Consider the following 14,997-nt stretch of genomic DNA (forward strand, 5'->3'; position numbering starts at 1 on the left):
AGAAAAAAAGCTATGATTCAGTTTTGAGTGCAAGATTAGGCTTCTTGGATCTTAAATAATACAAAATTGATTTTCCCCACAATATTCTAGGGATGCCTGCATTGACAGTGTTGTTATTTATTTTTAAGTTGAAATAATCAGGACTCAGAGGGAATAATGAGTTCAAATCCAGTGACTTTTCTACTCTCTTGTAACAAATTCTTAAAAACTAAGTACCCTTACATTACTGGGAAGGAACAAGGTAGAAATCAACTAATGGCTGAAAGTATCTAGAAGACTGGAATTTTACAAAGTTTGGTTTTGTTCTTGAGCCATTTCAGCTGTGTAGGAGTCTTTGTGGTCTCTGTTCAGGGTTTTCTAGCAAAAATATTGGAGTTGCTTGTTACTTCCTTCTCCAGCTCATTTTACAGGAGGGGAAATTACTTGCCTAGGGTCACAAAGCTAGTAAATGTCAAAAGTCAGATCTGGACTCAGGTACATTAAGCCTTCTTGACTTCAGGCTATGCACTCTATTCACTGCATCTCCTAGATTCCCTAAAATATACTCTACCTATGGTCTTGGGAAGGTCATAAGAATAAATGCATGATACCTAAGTTAACCTAATTGAATGTTGGTATAATGAATAGTCACACTCAAACTTCACCCTGTTCTGCCCCCAAAACTATGACTATTGTCACTTGACTGTCACAAGAGTTTCTTAGAAAACAGCAACATGAACGTATCAGTCAAATTAAATTAAAATATACATTTATCACATTGCAAAATAGAAATGATCTAAAAGTAATTAATTTAATTAGATAAGCACTTTAAATTAAGACTTTAGCTTTAGCGACTTGACAGGTATAATGTGAAGGGTGCTAGATGTAAACTTGAATCCTAAACTCTGAATAAGTATTTTAAAACCTCTGTGAGCTCAGATCCTCATCTGCAAAGATATCTATAATTCTAATTGTAAGTCTATAAATACACACAAAATCTCCTCCTGTCAAACACAGAAAATTAGTAAGAAAACACATTCATAAAGAAAAGATTAGGGGTGGCTGGATGGTGCAGGGGTGGCTAGGTTGCTCAGTGAATAGAGCACCGGCCCTGGAGTCAGGAGTACCTGAGTTCAAATCCAGCCTCAGACACTTTACTTAGCTGTGTGGCCTTGGACAAGTCACTTAACCCAATTGCCTTGCAAAAACTAAAAAGAAAAAAAGAAAAGATTAGTAGCACTAAGGCCTATGACAGTGAGAAGATGAGGATAGATACATGGATTGATTAAAAGATAAATAGAGAAATAGATAAGTAGAAAGATGGAGAGACAAACAGGCCGACCAACAGACAGATAGATAGATCGATTGATGGATAGATAGATAGATAGATAGATAGATAGATAGATAGATAGATAGATAGATAGAAGGATGGGCTGAAATTTTCAAGAACAGTACCACTGGGAAAATAGGACAAAGTAATGAAAATCTCATTCCCAAGTCCCCAGTGAACTGTGCTTGCCAGATCTTCTTGTCAAGTAGGGAAATGGGAAGAGGGTGAATGAGAAAGAAAATATGACAAAGAAGAGGAATATGAAGATGAGGGAGAGGAGTAGGAGAAACAGAAAGATCAGAAAAAGGAGGAAAAGAAAGACCAATATGCGTAGTAAACCTTTAGATACAAGATCAATTCAAGTATTGCTGCCATTATTAATAATGACAGAGAAGATAACGATAATGATGATGAAGTTAGATAATGTTCACCAAATGTCAGGCACTAAGTTGGGCATTTCACAATTATTTTCTCATTTTACCTTCACAATGAAAGAAATATGTTCCATTTTTACATTTTTCAGATGAAGAAACTGAGATAAACACCTTAAATGATGTACCCAAGGTCACTCAGCTACTAGGTTATTGAGGTTGAATTTGAATTCAGGTCTTACTCCAAGCTCAGTATGATAGTCACTGCACTACATAGCTTTCCCCTTCCCTCTTTTCTTCAGGATATATATTTTACTGTATATATATATATATATATATATATATATATATATATACATACATATATATATATATATATATATATATATATATATATATATATATAAGTATCATTGACTTTTTCTACATCTCCAAGATAGGATGAATGTAAATGATCTCAGATATACCACATCTCTATTTGACTTTCACTTTCTAATTATTTATTACTTTTATTCTCAAATAGAGTAGCCACTCAAAACTTGATTATTATTTTTTTTATAAATTTGTTTTGTTCTACTATTGTGGAAAGTTTGCAGATGAGTGAGGGTAGAATAATAAATATGGGATGAAAAACATAGAGGAGGGAACCTAGTTAGTATTGATATTTTTTTCTTTTTTAGGTTTTTGCAAGACAAATGGGGTTAAGTGGCTTGCCCAAGGCCACACAGCTAGGTAATTATTAAATGTCTGAGACCAGATTTGCACCCAGGTAACTCCTGACTCCAAGGCTGGTGCTTTATCCACTATGCCACCTAGCTGCCCCAGTATTGATTTTTATTCTGCCAAGTTTTTATCTGTCTTGAAATTATAGATTCACTTTACATATATCACTTCTTACACACTATTTTTCTTTTAACCCTTTTTAAATATGGATGGAATTTGAAATTAGAATGTTTAATTCATATAGAAAATGTTTCCAATAAATACCTACTGTATTCAGTAGGTTAATTAATTGAACCTTTGATATACCTAATATTTTTCACAAATATTCTTTCACTGTATATTTGAAGCATTCAGATATCCAGTTTTTATGAGAAATTCCTTTTTTTTTTGCTTTTTTTCACAAGGCAAGGGAGTTAAGTGACTTGCTCAAGGTCACAAAGCTAAGTAAGTATTAACTGTCTGAGGCTGTATTTGAACTCAAGTCCTCTTGATTCCATAACTGCTGCTCAATCTACTGCACCACCTAGCTGCCCACTATATGAGAAATTCTACAAGGATATTTACTCTCTCCTATGCCCTCTTTCCCCTAATTTATTCAAAAGAATCATTAACATTTCCCCAGTAAAGATAAAGGAGAGGGATGAACTGTTTCTGCAAATGTATAAATCACAATATTCCAAAAGCCAAATTAGATATCCCTATACCCTCAAGTTAACTATAAAAATACTGACTTAGTGAATCTATTTTAACAGACTGTTTGAAGGTTGGCCTGAAACTCTGGGAAGAGTCAAATAATACTGATATAGCTATGTATAAATTCTTCTGCTTAGAATCATAGAGTGATCATCAGACTAAATGTAAAATTATACCCCTTACAACATTACATGAAGGGTATCTTTCCAATACCAATGAAAAGAGGAGACACGTGTTGTTATTGTACGATCTTATCTTTGTTATAGTAACAGTTTTACAATACCAAATGAGTGATAGTTCATTTGTTTTACTGGTAGTTTAAGAATATGTGTGACTGTATACATACTTATATGTAAAAATAAGCATACTTTTCAACGTCTCATCTTTCTCCATTATGATTTGCAATTTTAGAAACCTTTACTGTTGTTATTGTTATTCAGTCTTTCAATTGTGTCCAACTCTTGGTGACCCCATGGACCATATTGCCCATGGGGTTTTCTTATATGCGTGTGTGTGCATGCACATATATATATCTATCTACATATAGACAGACATATAGATATAGGTATAGATAGATAAATAGATAGATAGATATGCAATGCATTTATTTATTTACATACAAATTGGAATGTATATTTATACATACATACACACATGCATATATACATAAAGATGAGAAACATAGTTGAGATAGATGAGATAGACAATGACAGAGAAATTATAGAGGTGGAGATAGGGACAGAAGTAAGGACAGATATAAATAAATATAGATTCAACTTTGTTGAAGATACAAAAAGATGATAAAATGATATAGGTAGATAGAAATACTGATATATAATTATATATTAGTAGATATTTTAATAGATGATCTTTATAAGTATTTTGATGATTGAAAATATTTTCCAAAAACTTTGATGCTATGTTTTTCTCAAATGTCCCAATAGTGACCTCAGATGACCAATTATCATCATTTAGAGATTTGTAATTGAAGAAACTACACTGAAGGTCATTCCCTAATGATTGAACTACATGTAAGAACCCATGAAAACCAAAATTCAGACTTTATTGTGATGATAAACCCAAAAAATGAGATTTAGTGCAGGCACTGTTTTATTTATGTGAGTAAAGATAGAGCATTACAAATACCATTTTTCTCCTTTTATAGAAATGAATGTTTAGAAAGATTGGAACAGCAACTCTGTAAGGTTTCATAGGTTTGACTTTAATTCTTACTTTATTTCATTGGTGTAAGAAACAACAAGTAGATAGACTAATTCAACCAAGGCAAATCTGCAATTAATCTCTAAATTTATAGTATTGGGAAGTTTCCACGGACAAGGGACAAAGTGATATGCCCAGGGTCATATAACCAATATATGGAAGAGTCAGGGCTTGAAGTCTTATGTACCTTGCTTCAAATTTTGATTTCTACTGAAAAATCAAAGGTGACTCTGTTTTTTTCTTGATACTGTGACTTTTAATGTTTTATCACCTTCCCTGATACCTTTTGAATTTGACTCAGAATTTTATTGAAGGCAGATTCTATGTTTTATTCATCTTTACATCCCCTTATTCATGTAGCAAGATCCCTTCCTATATAGTAGACGTGACATTCCCAGGTTCACACAGGATTTAAACCCAGATGTTTATGACTTTTTGGCTACCCTACAGTTCACTAAGTCATATCAAATTTCTTTGTGATTCATGTCAGTATTGTTCCAGCCTAAATGTCAGCTATTTTCAAATATCTTTAAGGATCATTTATTATGATTGTTCTGAAAGAGAGGAAAGTGCTTTATCATGACATAGAGAAGTATATCTCTGAATTTAAAGATTCATCAAAGTATTAAAAAGGTGACTGTATGGAGGAAAAAATAATGGTTTTAAAAGAAGAGAGGTTTTTATTTGAATCTCCCTTCTATAAGAGACAGAGGTATAACTTTAATGTTTCTAGTTCAGAGGCTCATTCTCAATCTCATTTCACAATTCTTTTTCAAGTGACCTGAGTCTGCATATATGGAAAGGTAATATCCAGAGTGAGAGCTGAAAGTTCTGCTCTAGTCAACTTTGGTCATTTCATATTTGATATACTATATCCAATTTTTGTTGCCACATTTTGCTGAGTTTATTGAAGACTTGAAGACCAAGGGAATGCAACTGCAAATCTTAATGTAGAAAGATTAGGGATGTTATGGCTGGAGAAGAGAAGGATTAGGGAAGAAAATTCTTCTTTTCAAGTATCTGAATGGATCATAGTATCATAGATTTATATCTAGATGTCATGTGGAAGAGATATTAGAAATATCATGTTTGATTCCAGAGGAAAGAACTAGGCTTTAGTAGTCAGTAGTTTCAAAGAAAAAAATAGCTTTGTATGAAAAAAGCATCACTAATAATTAGAGCTGTCGAAAAATGAATACTATAATTTTAAAATCACTATAAGATCTTAAAAAGATGTGGGGCCATTTATCTAGGCAATTCCTTCTAGTTATGTTAGAAACAATGATCTCTGAATGTCCTTCTAAATTTGAAATTCTATCTCTCATTAAACATCTTTCATTTCTTGAATTATTTGATTTTTGAACCAATAGAAGTTCATGTCTATGCAAGGTTACACCCTTAAAATAGTAAAATTTTGACACAGAGATATTGATAGATTTGAATTCACAATTTTTTGAGAGTCTATTTACTATTCCATTTTCTTTGAATAAGAATTTATTAAGCATCCATGCCAAGTCAATCAGTATTAGAGAATGACAAAATGTGAACAATGTATGGCTTGTGCTCTCCTGGAGGTTCAAGATCAGAAAATTGTTGGAAAGCATGAAGAATTTACTATAACTAAAATGACTAAATAAATATGAATTACAAAGATATAAAACAGAGTGTTAATGAAAACTTTAGCCATTCTGACTTATGAGGTGAGACTTTCCTAACTTGAATAGTTTTAGTTAATATGGAATACCTATGAATCCAACAGGTAGAGGGTTAGAGAAGGAAATTTTAGATATGGGAGCTTAAAGAATTGCCCAGCTCTTATGTAGGGAGATAATTTTAAAAGAATTTGCTGAATAATCAAATAAAAATGCATTTAGAAATTAATGTGTCAGAGACTAGTAAGCACTGGGCACACACACACACACACACACACACACACACACACACAGACACAAATTTTAAAAACTCCAATAGATCTTTTGCCTTTAAAGGTCTTACATATTAATAGAGGAAGGCAAATTATAAGTTAATGAAGCGCATAAAGGAGAGGTCTAGGATGGAAAAGGAATAGCAAGAAATTTTATTGATTTATTCATTCTTTCCTCTAATGATAGTGATAATTTGATTCTATTCATGATGATAAAGGTAGAAAGCAGACAGATATGTAGTTTGGAAAGAGATTCTCATCTGTGTACATGGAATGAAGAAAGGCATAGAATAGCACAGGAGGTCTGAAATAAATTATGTTGAAGGAAACAGGATAAAAAGTCACCAGATAGTGGAGAACTTTGAGAACCTTAAGGGGAATGGAAAATCCAATGATAATATTGGATTAGGATGAATTGGCACATCACCTACATATTCTATTCTTATACCATATCCCTAAATAGACTATAAAGTTCTTGTGGACAAGGGTGATTTTATTTTATTTTTTTCTATCTTTCTATCCCCACTACCTTGCAGAATATAAACCTAAAAGCTTATGAACCTAAAAGCTTATTTTCTTTCTTTCTTGAGAGATTGATTTTGATCCAGTAATGTATTTTCTTTAAAAATAAATATTTTTATTTCCCTTCTAAGCAAAGGATGAAAATGAAGGGCAGATAGATGAAGTTATTGGAATACTTGGGAATACAATACAGAACTCCTAAGACTCCTAGATCATTCATTTTCCAGTCTAATATTTGTTCTCAAAAGTTTTCTCTTTTGTTCTTTCTAATCTACTTATTTCTAGATGTATTATTATTAATAATGCTAACTAATATTCATATAATACTTGATTTACAAAGTGCTTTATGAATATTATCTCATTTTATCCTCACAACAATCCTGGAAGTTACAATTTTATCCCCATTTTACATATGAGGAAACTGAGGTAAAGAAAGTTTAAGTGAGGGCGGCTAGGTGGCTCAGTGGATAGAGCACTAGCCTTGGAATCAGGAGTACATGGCTTCAAATACCACCTCAGACAATTAATACTTACCTAGCTAAGCCAGACACTTAATAATTACCTAGCCATGTGGCCTTGGGCACTTAACCCCATTGCTTTGAAAAATCTAAAAAAAAAAAAAGTTAAGTGACATGGCCAGGAAGACACAGCTAGTAAATGAAGAAGTCCAAATTAGACTCATGTTTTCTTCTGATTCCAGTTTTTGAATTCTACTTCCATAATACCACAATTTCATCATAGATTGCAAGTTTCTGTAAGAAAGGGAAGTTTTGTTTGTTTATTTGTTTTTACTCTGTACACTTATTAGTGTGCAAAGAACCTAAACCAAGATAAGTACCTAGTAAATGTATCTTAAATTGCATTGAATTAGAAGACGTGTTCTTGGAAGACAAGTAGTAATCACAGAAAGAAAGAAAAATACAGTGCAAAACTAAAAGATACATTATCCAACAAATATTTTAAGGGGAAAAATACATTTCCTCACCATACATGTAGAATTGAAAGAGAATCTATCTAATCTGAACCTTTCATTTTATCAATGAAAAACTTGAGAGATTGAATTTTTAATTTTCTTTCTTTTTACTAATTCATTTTTTTAATTTATGGAATAAAATGAGAATTTCCATAGCATATGATAGTAAAATAGGTTTGCATATGAAACAGCAAGTTTATTGTGTATAACTTGCTAATCATTTAAAATATGTAATAAATTATAATGTATCTTTTATTTCTTCTTTTCTCTACCTACAACTCCAAAGATATTATCTAGTACTGCTAGACCTTTTTCCTTTATAATTTTTTCATTAGTTCCTTAGATATCATTTTCTTCAAAATTATTTTTATAATTTATTTATTTTTTTATAATTTAACTATGATGGCACTGAATTTATAAATTAATTTATGCAAAATTGTGATTTTATCATCTTGACTTTCTTCAAGATCAAAAAGATAATAAACAATAGACTCAGTGTGAAACCCAATGTACTTTGATTCCAAATCCAGATACTTTTTTCTTGTACTTCACTAAATTAAAAAATGGTTAATTTAGGGGCAGCTAGGTGTTACAGTGGATAAAGCACAGGCCCTGCAGTCAGGAGTACCTGGGTTCAAATCCAGTCTCAGACACTTAATAATTACCTAGCTGTGTGGCCTTGGGCAAGCCACTTAACCCCATTTGCCTTGCAAAAACCTAAAAGAATGGTTAATTTTATTATTATCTGAATCAATTTTAAAACATAAGGATGCATGATCATAAAGATGATTCTATGTGGCACTAAATTCCATATATTTATAATTCAGTTCAATATAAATTTGAAAGGAGCTAGGTAACAGTATTCCAAATATAACTATGGATGATTTGACTGTCAATATTTCATTTGCAGAAAAAGGAAAAATATATGAAATAAATTTGATTTGATTATTTAAAATTGTGCATAACAAAAATGGATCAGAGGAATAGATAATTCCTTGTTAATGATTCTGCAACAGAATTTTTTTTTTATTTTGCTTAATGTCAAATCAAAGGATTAAAGATCCAGATCTGAAAGGAACTGACCTCATAATCCATCTTATCCAACCTTCTCATTTTGAAAAGAATGTGAGAAGATATTAGAAAATAAATAGTCAACTGGAATGATTTAAAGGAGAGATTAAGTACCTTTCTCAAATCATTCATTCTACAAAACAGGAAGAAAAATCTAGATTAGAAGAAAACCCTGACAAAGGAATATGTTCAGGGTTTATTTATTTCTGGGAGTTCCCTGAGAATCATTTAATCTCCCCTGCCATTAAACAGGAGGAATCAAGTTCCAAATGACTGATCTAGAATCAGATAGAATGTGAAAAAAATTAGATTTGACCTGAAGACAACTTCAATAATTCTCTAATCATTTCTTAAAAGTTTTACATATTAAAATAATCAAATTCAATAAATATTCCAAGGATCCCAAAACATCTCATTCTATCCTCCAAAAACTTTTAGTTTTGATTTCTGAGAACATTCTGGAACAAATAATTAAAAGGTATGTTGGTAAATATCAAGGAAAGGATCTTATCCTATTTGACTACAATAAGAAATTTTCATGCTAGTGAAACCAATTTCTTCTTTTTTTGACAATATTATTAAATAGGTGGATGATGTGATTGTTTTGTAGCCATCTTTCTATCATGTCTGATTCTTTCTAATCTCATTTGGAGTTTTCCTGGCAAAACTATTGGAGTGGCTTGCCATATCCTTCCCCAGCTCATTTTTCCATTGAACAGAGATTTAAGTGACTTTTTTAGGGTTCCACAGCTAGCAAGTATCTGAAATCTGAACTCAAGATTGAATTTAGGAAGATGAATCTGCAGAATCCAGGTATGGCACTCTATCTCCTGTGCCACATAGCTGCTCATTAAACTGATAGATCATAAAAATGATTTATATAGCTTATTTAGATTTTGTAAAGCACTTATTTAAGCCTTTCATAGCATTCTGATGTAGAAGATGGAATAATAGGCAATATTTAGAGGAAATGAGACTTTTTTGAAACACTTTGACTTCAAATAGTAGTCATTAGTAGTTTAATTCAACTTTATAGGAAACCTCCAGTGGATTTTTCTAGTGAGATCCCCTTATACTGTGGTACATTTAAAAATTATGATGTTGAAAGCATAGATTACATAATTATCAAACTGGCAGAAAGCTTAATGATTATAGAAATAGTACATCGGATGACAATTTGCATGAAAAAAAACATTTAATAAGCTAGAACTCAAAGTCAGGTTACCCCCTGGGAATACTCAAAGCTATATTCTGGGGTTCAATTTTCATAGCAATGCTATGGAGTTCACATTTTTAGTACCATAAGCATGGCAACTATAAGTCTCAGAAATAAAAGTTCTGGGCACATTAATAATTTTTAAGAATATGCAGTATCCATGAATTAAAAAAAAGTTTGATACTCATGTAATTAGAACATTGGATTGAATCTAAAAATAAAATATAGATAAATGTAAAATTTTATATGTGTTCAAAAAAATCAACTTCACTGTATAGTAAGACACAGTTGAACAAGTCACTTATCCTGCCTGCCTCAGTTTTCTCAGGTGTAAAATGAGACTAATAATAGTAGGTACTTCACAGAATTGTTGTGAATATCTAATTAGATTGTATTTGTAAAATAATAGCATGCCCAAAACTTAGAATCTATTACTTCTTGCTTCCCATCCTTTTTTATTTCTGTCTAGTTCTATGTATGAAAATTATTCCTACTTCACTTCCATCATGAGAATATTAGTTGTTTGGTTTCAATGTCTGTTTCATTTCTGTCTTTTTATCACAATATCTAGTGATGTTAACAATTATTTGGTAAATAATAATTTGGCAAATGATTATTTCAGTTTTTATAGAATTGAATCTAGTTGGAAAACAGACTAACTAGCAAGAAATAAAGAATTTATGGAGGCTAGGTGGCACATGGAGAGAGCACTGGCTCTGGATTCAGGAGTACCTGAGTTCAAATCTGGCCTCAGATACTTAATAATTATCTAGCTATGTGGCCACGGGCAAGCCACTTAACCCCCTTTCCTTGCAAAAAAAACAAAAACAAAAAAAGAAATAAAGAACTTATTTTCAACTCTATCCTCTTCTTTTTCAGAAGTTTGTCCTCTAACCATTCTTATGAGGCATTTAAATTATCATCAAAATATCGAGAGGAAGAAAATCTACAGTTTGATAAATAGGTATTATAATTTCTACAGCACCTTCTTAATGTAGCACTTGATAGTTAAGAAGGGAAGTCATTTGAAGAAAAAAACCTGACATTTTCCTTCTGCCTCCCCCACATCTCGGTACATAGTAAATATTGAATTTATAGCTGGAAGAGAACCTGGAAGTAATATACCCCAATCCCTTCATTTTGTAATCGAAAATACTGAAACCAAGACATGACAAATGACTTTTCAAAGGTCATAGAGGGAATATAACTCAGAAGTTGAATTTAAAGGTAGATTATTTACCTTATATCCCAAGTTTTTTCCATTGTAGCATGATAATGCTTAATAAATACATTTTGATCAATTAAATTATCTAAGTACTCTTCATTTTCTCTGAGATAACAAAGAAACATTTTTTGAAACATCACAAACAGAAGATTAAAATGAGAATGTATTATACTGTGTTTCAGAACTCTCTGAAGTCTCCTCATAAAACTATAGAGAAATCTAATTTTATTTTCCAAAGTAGCCTGAGCTATGAATGTTTTCTTAAGAAATTCTCTGAGAGATAGTAAATCAAAATATTTTACATACTTTCCACACTTCAGTAGACTTCTATTAAACCAGGGTATTCACTAACCCATGTGAAATACATATTTCTGAATCCATAGAAGACCATGGAATGATGTGCTTAGGTATTATGGGGAAAGCATTAAGTACATAACAGCTGGTTGTGATTATGTGTTTCTGGTGAACATGTGCTAGTGTGTCTGCCACGTGCTTTGAAATATCCTTAGCATCCTTCTTGGCTAGATCCATATTCCAAGGTGTCCAAGCTGTGCAAGGAATCAATTTTCAGTAACCACAGTCCAAAAAAATAAAAATTTAAAGGCATTAAAAAAACAATTACCACTGAAAATAATTTTAAAAACACAAAAGTATTACCAAATACAACATTTTCCACAGCAGGAGTTGGTATAAAAATGCATTAAAAATACTTTCAGCTGAACTAATCCATTGCTAAGTGTCTATCTCTACTCAATGAATGTTAAGTATGCAGTAAATGGATCATTAGAGATCTGGAGTCTGGGGTTAGAGTTCAGCAGTCTTCTGTGAGTAGAACTTACGAAGCACATGCTTTGTTTAAGCCAGATACTTCCCTCCATAAAACTAGATTTGGAGGACTACTGACTTTGATGTTATACACAAACATGTCTCATAGCAACATCATGGGAAAGTTTCCTTCAGAAAACAACTGAAATGGTTTCTTCATTAAGGAAATGAATCCCCCCTTCAAATCATAGCATACTCAATGAATTAATAGAAATGACCTAAAGTATACTTAAGTCCAGTTCCACTATTTTTGCAGAGGAGAAAAGCGGGATGCAGATAGGAGAAGCAACTTGCGTGAAGTTACATAGAACCAAAATTAAAATCTGCATCTCTCAATTCCCAGACAACATTACCTCTTTTTCCACTGGCAGGTTTTTTAAAGTTCAAAAAAACAAATTAAAAGCACCTGTTATTCTTACATGCACACACATAGCAAATAGAATTATGTAACTAATTCTTCTAAAAGTATACCATTAATATCAATTTTCAGAATGATTTTCATCCATTATCTCATTGTTGCTGATGTAGGATGATGTAGGAAAAGAAGCTCTGTGGTATGAAAGCAATGATTCTGCTATAAAGGGTCTAGAATTTAAATTCCACCTTTGATTCTTGGTATCTGAATTAGCTTGGGCAAGTGATTTTGACAATTCCTTGACTTAAGAAGGAGGGAGTTGGTAATTGATTCTAAAGATGAGAAACTGAAATCCTGAGGTACAACTTTTTGTTAGTTATTTCATATAACAAAATAAGCCTTCCTATAGAAATACTTTTTGCTCTTCAAGATACAACTTAGATGATACCTCCTTCCTATTTTCCCCATTGCTCTTTTAATTTTGAAATGTTGCTGAACCATTTTCATTTTTTATTGAGATTTTTAAAATTAAAATTAAAATTTTATTTATTTACACATTTCTAAAATAGTCTTGTAAGAGTAAGCATAATCCCCCACAAAAATAAAACAAATCAAAAACCACAAGAAATAAAGTGAAAAAAGTGAAAAAAAAATGTACTTCAGTTCAGATACTATCAGCTCTGTCTCTGGGGTGGATGGCATTCTTTATCATAAGCTCATCAGAGAAATTACTTCCATATTTTTCCTTGCAGTTTCTGATTGTAATTTCCTCTATCCTTTCCTCCACACTACCATTTAATTTATTTTCTATCTCCTTTCATTCTGTCCCTCTTCAAAAGTATGCTGTTGCACAGTTGAGTGGCCCAGCAGTCAGAGCCCTGGTCCTGGGGCCAAAAGGAACCAAACCTACATCCCACTCCAGAAATTCAGAAAATACCAAGCCACATTGTCCCTAGCAGGCCACTTAAACCCACCACCTTTGCAAAAAATTTAAAAAAAAATTGTGTTATATCTATCTTCTCCCATGATCTAGCCTCTCTTCTATCACCTACATCCTTGCTCCCTTCCTCCCATCCTCTTTGTCCTATTCCCTTTCTCTCCTTTTCTCTCTAGATTTACATACCTTATTGAGTATGTGCTTTGTTTCCTATCTGACCCATTTCTGCTGAGCCATTTTCAATTAAGATTTCATTTGTTCAGTTATTCACAAAATTGTAGTGGCACTCCAACACTTTTTTCAAACTGGGGTCACCTTTCCTTCCTACCCTGGACACACTATGGGGGAAAATGATGTATATTTCAATCAAATTATAACTCACCTTTTTCTTTTAATCTTCTTTTCTCCTCTCTTCCCTTCTTTTTTGTTTTTTAATTACTTTATTTCATATTTCAGGTGATGTGACTTATTAGGAATATATTGGTGAGATGAATTTTGATTTTGACTGATAGATCAAATATAGCATCTTATACTTCAGGAAGTGTTTTTTTATAGCAGAAGTCATGGAAAGGTGAAAATTTCTGAGCTGATTCATTGGTCCAGGTCCATCTTACTTTCCTTCCTGATGAACCCATCAACAATAATCAACAAGCATTTCTCAAACATCACTTATGTGCCAGGCTTTGGGAATTAAAAAAATTGTATAAGGTTCTTTTCAGAAAGCTTCCTTGGAAAAGATAGAATGACTACTGGGGGGGGGGGGACGAGAGAGGGGTAAGGGAGGAGAGAGAGGAGAGGAGAGAAGAGGAAAGGAGGGGAGGGGGGAGGGGAGGGAGAGGGGCTGTTCCACAGAAGCTTGATGTTGAGATCCCTAGAGGCTTTACTCACTAGGTTTAATAACTCTAAGGGGACTGGTCAGTAGGGGGTGCTTGTTGCTTTCTCTGCAGTGTCTGTGACCTTGATTTGAGACCCTCTCCCTTGGCCTGGTGGGGGTGGGTGGTGCTGTTGGATACTTTTATCCTTGAACAATGTTTGCTGAACCCTGGGGCAAGGCAGTTAATCTCCCTATTCAGCTGAGGGAGCTCTGCTGCCTGTGCCTGAGCATGGGGGGTTGGGAGGGAAAGGGCGGAATGGTGTACCTGTTTCTGTGTTTGTCCTGGGAAGAGGGTTCAGCAGCAATGAAAGTATGCAGTCTGAGGTCCTCCAGACTAGAGGAGCTCAGTGGATTGATGACCAGTCACACTCAGCAACTCGCCCTCCGGTACTGCTGGAGAGCCCCACATTGTCAGTCCCACAGTCAAAGCCTGTGCACCCCAGTTGGCTCTTGGACTACTTCTCCCAAAGTCATCGTGTCAGGGGATGATCCTAGGTTAGTCCAGTTCTCAACCCACTCCCTCTGGTTTTTTGCTCATTGCCCACAATCCCTGAAGACAGATCTTGATGGTAGATTTTTCTTCTTCTAGCTTCTTTTTCTGGGTTTTGTCAATCAAATTTCTCTTAAGAGGTTTGTTTCATATTATATGTCAGGGAAGATCAGGAGACCTTAGCACAGTGCTTGTCTTCTCTCTGCCATCTTGGCCTGAAGTCTCTATCTACAAAAATTGTTTTTCTCATGAACCATTGTGGTTCCTG

The sequence above is a fragment of the Macrotis lagotis genome, chromosome 5, assembly GCF_037893015.1.
Source record: "Macrotis lagotis isolate mMagLag1 chromosome 5, bilby.v1.9.chrom.fasta, whole genome shotgun sequence".
NCBI lineage: Eukaryota > Metazoa > Chordata > Mammalia > Peramelemorphia > Peramelidae > Macrotis > Macrotis lagotis.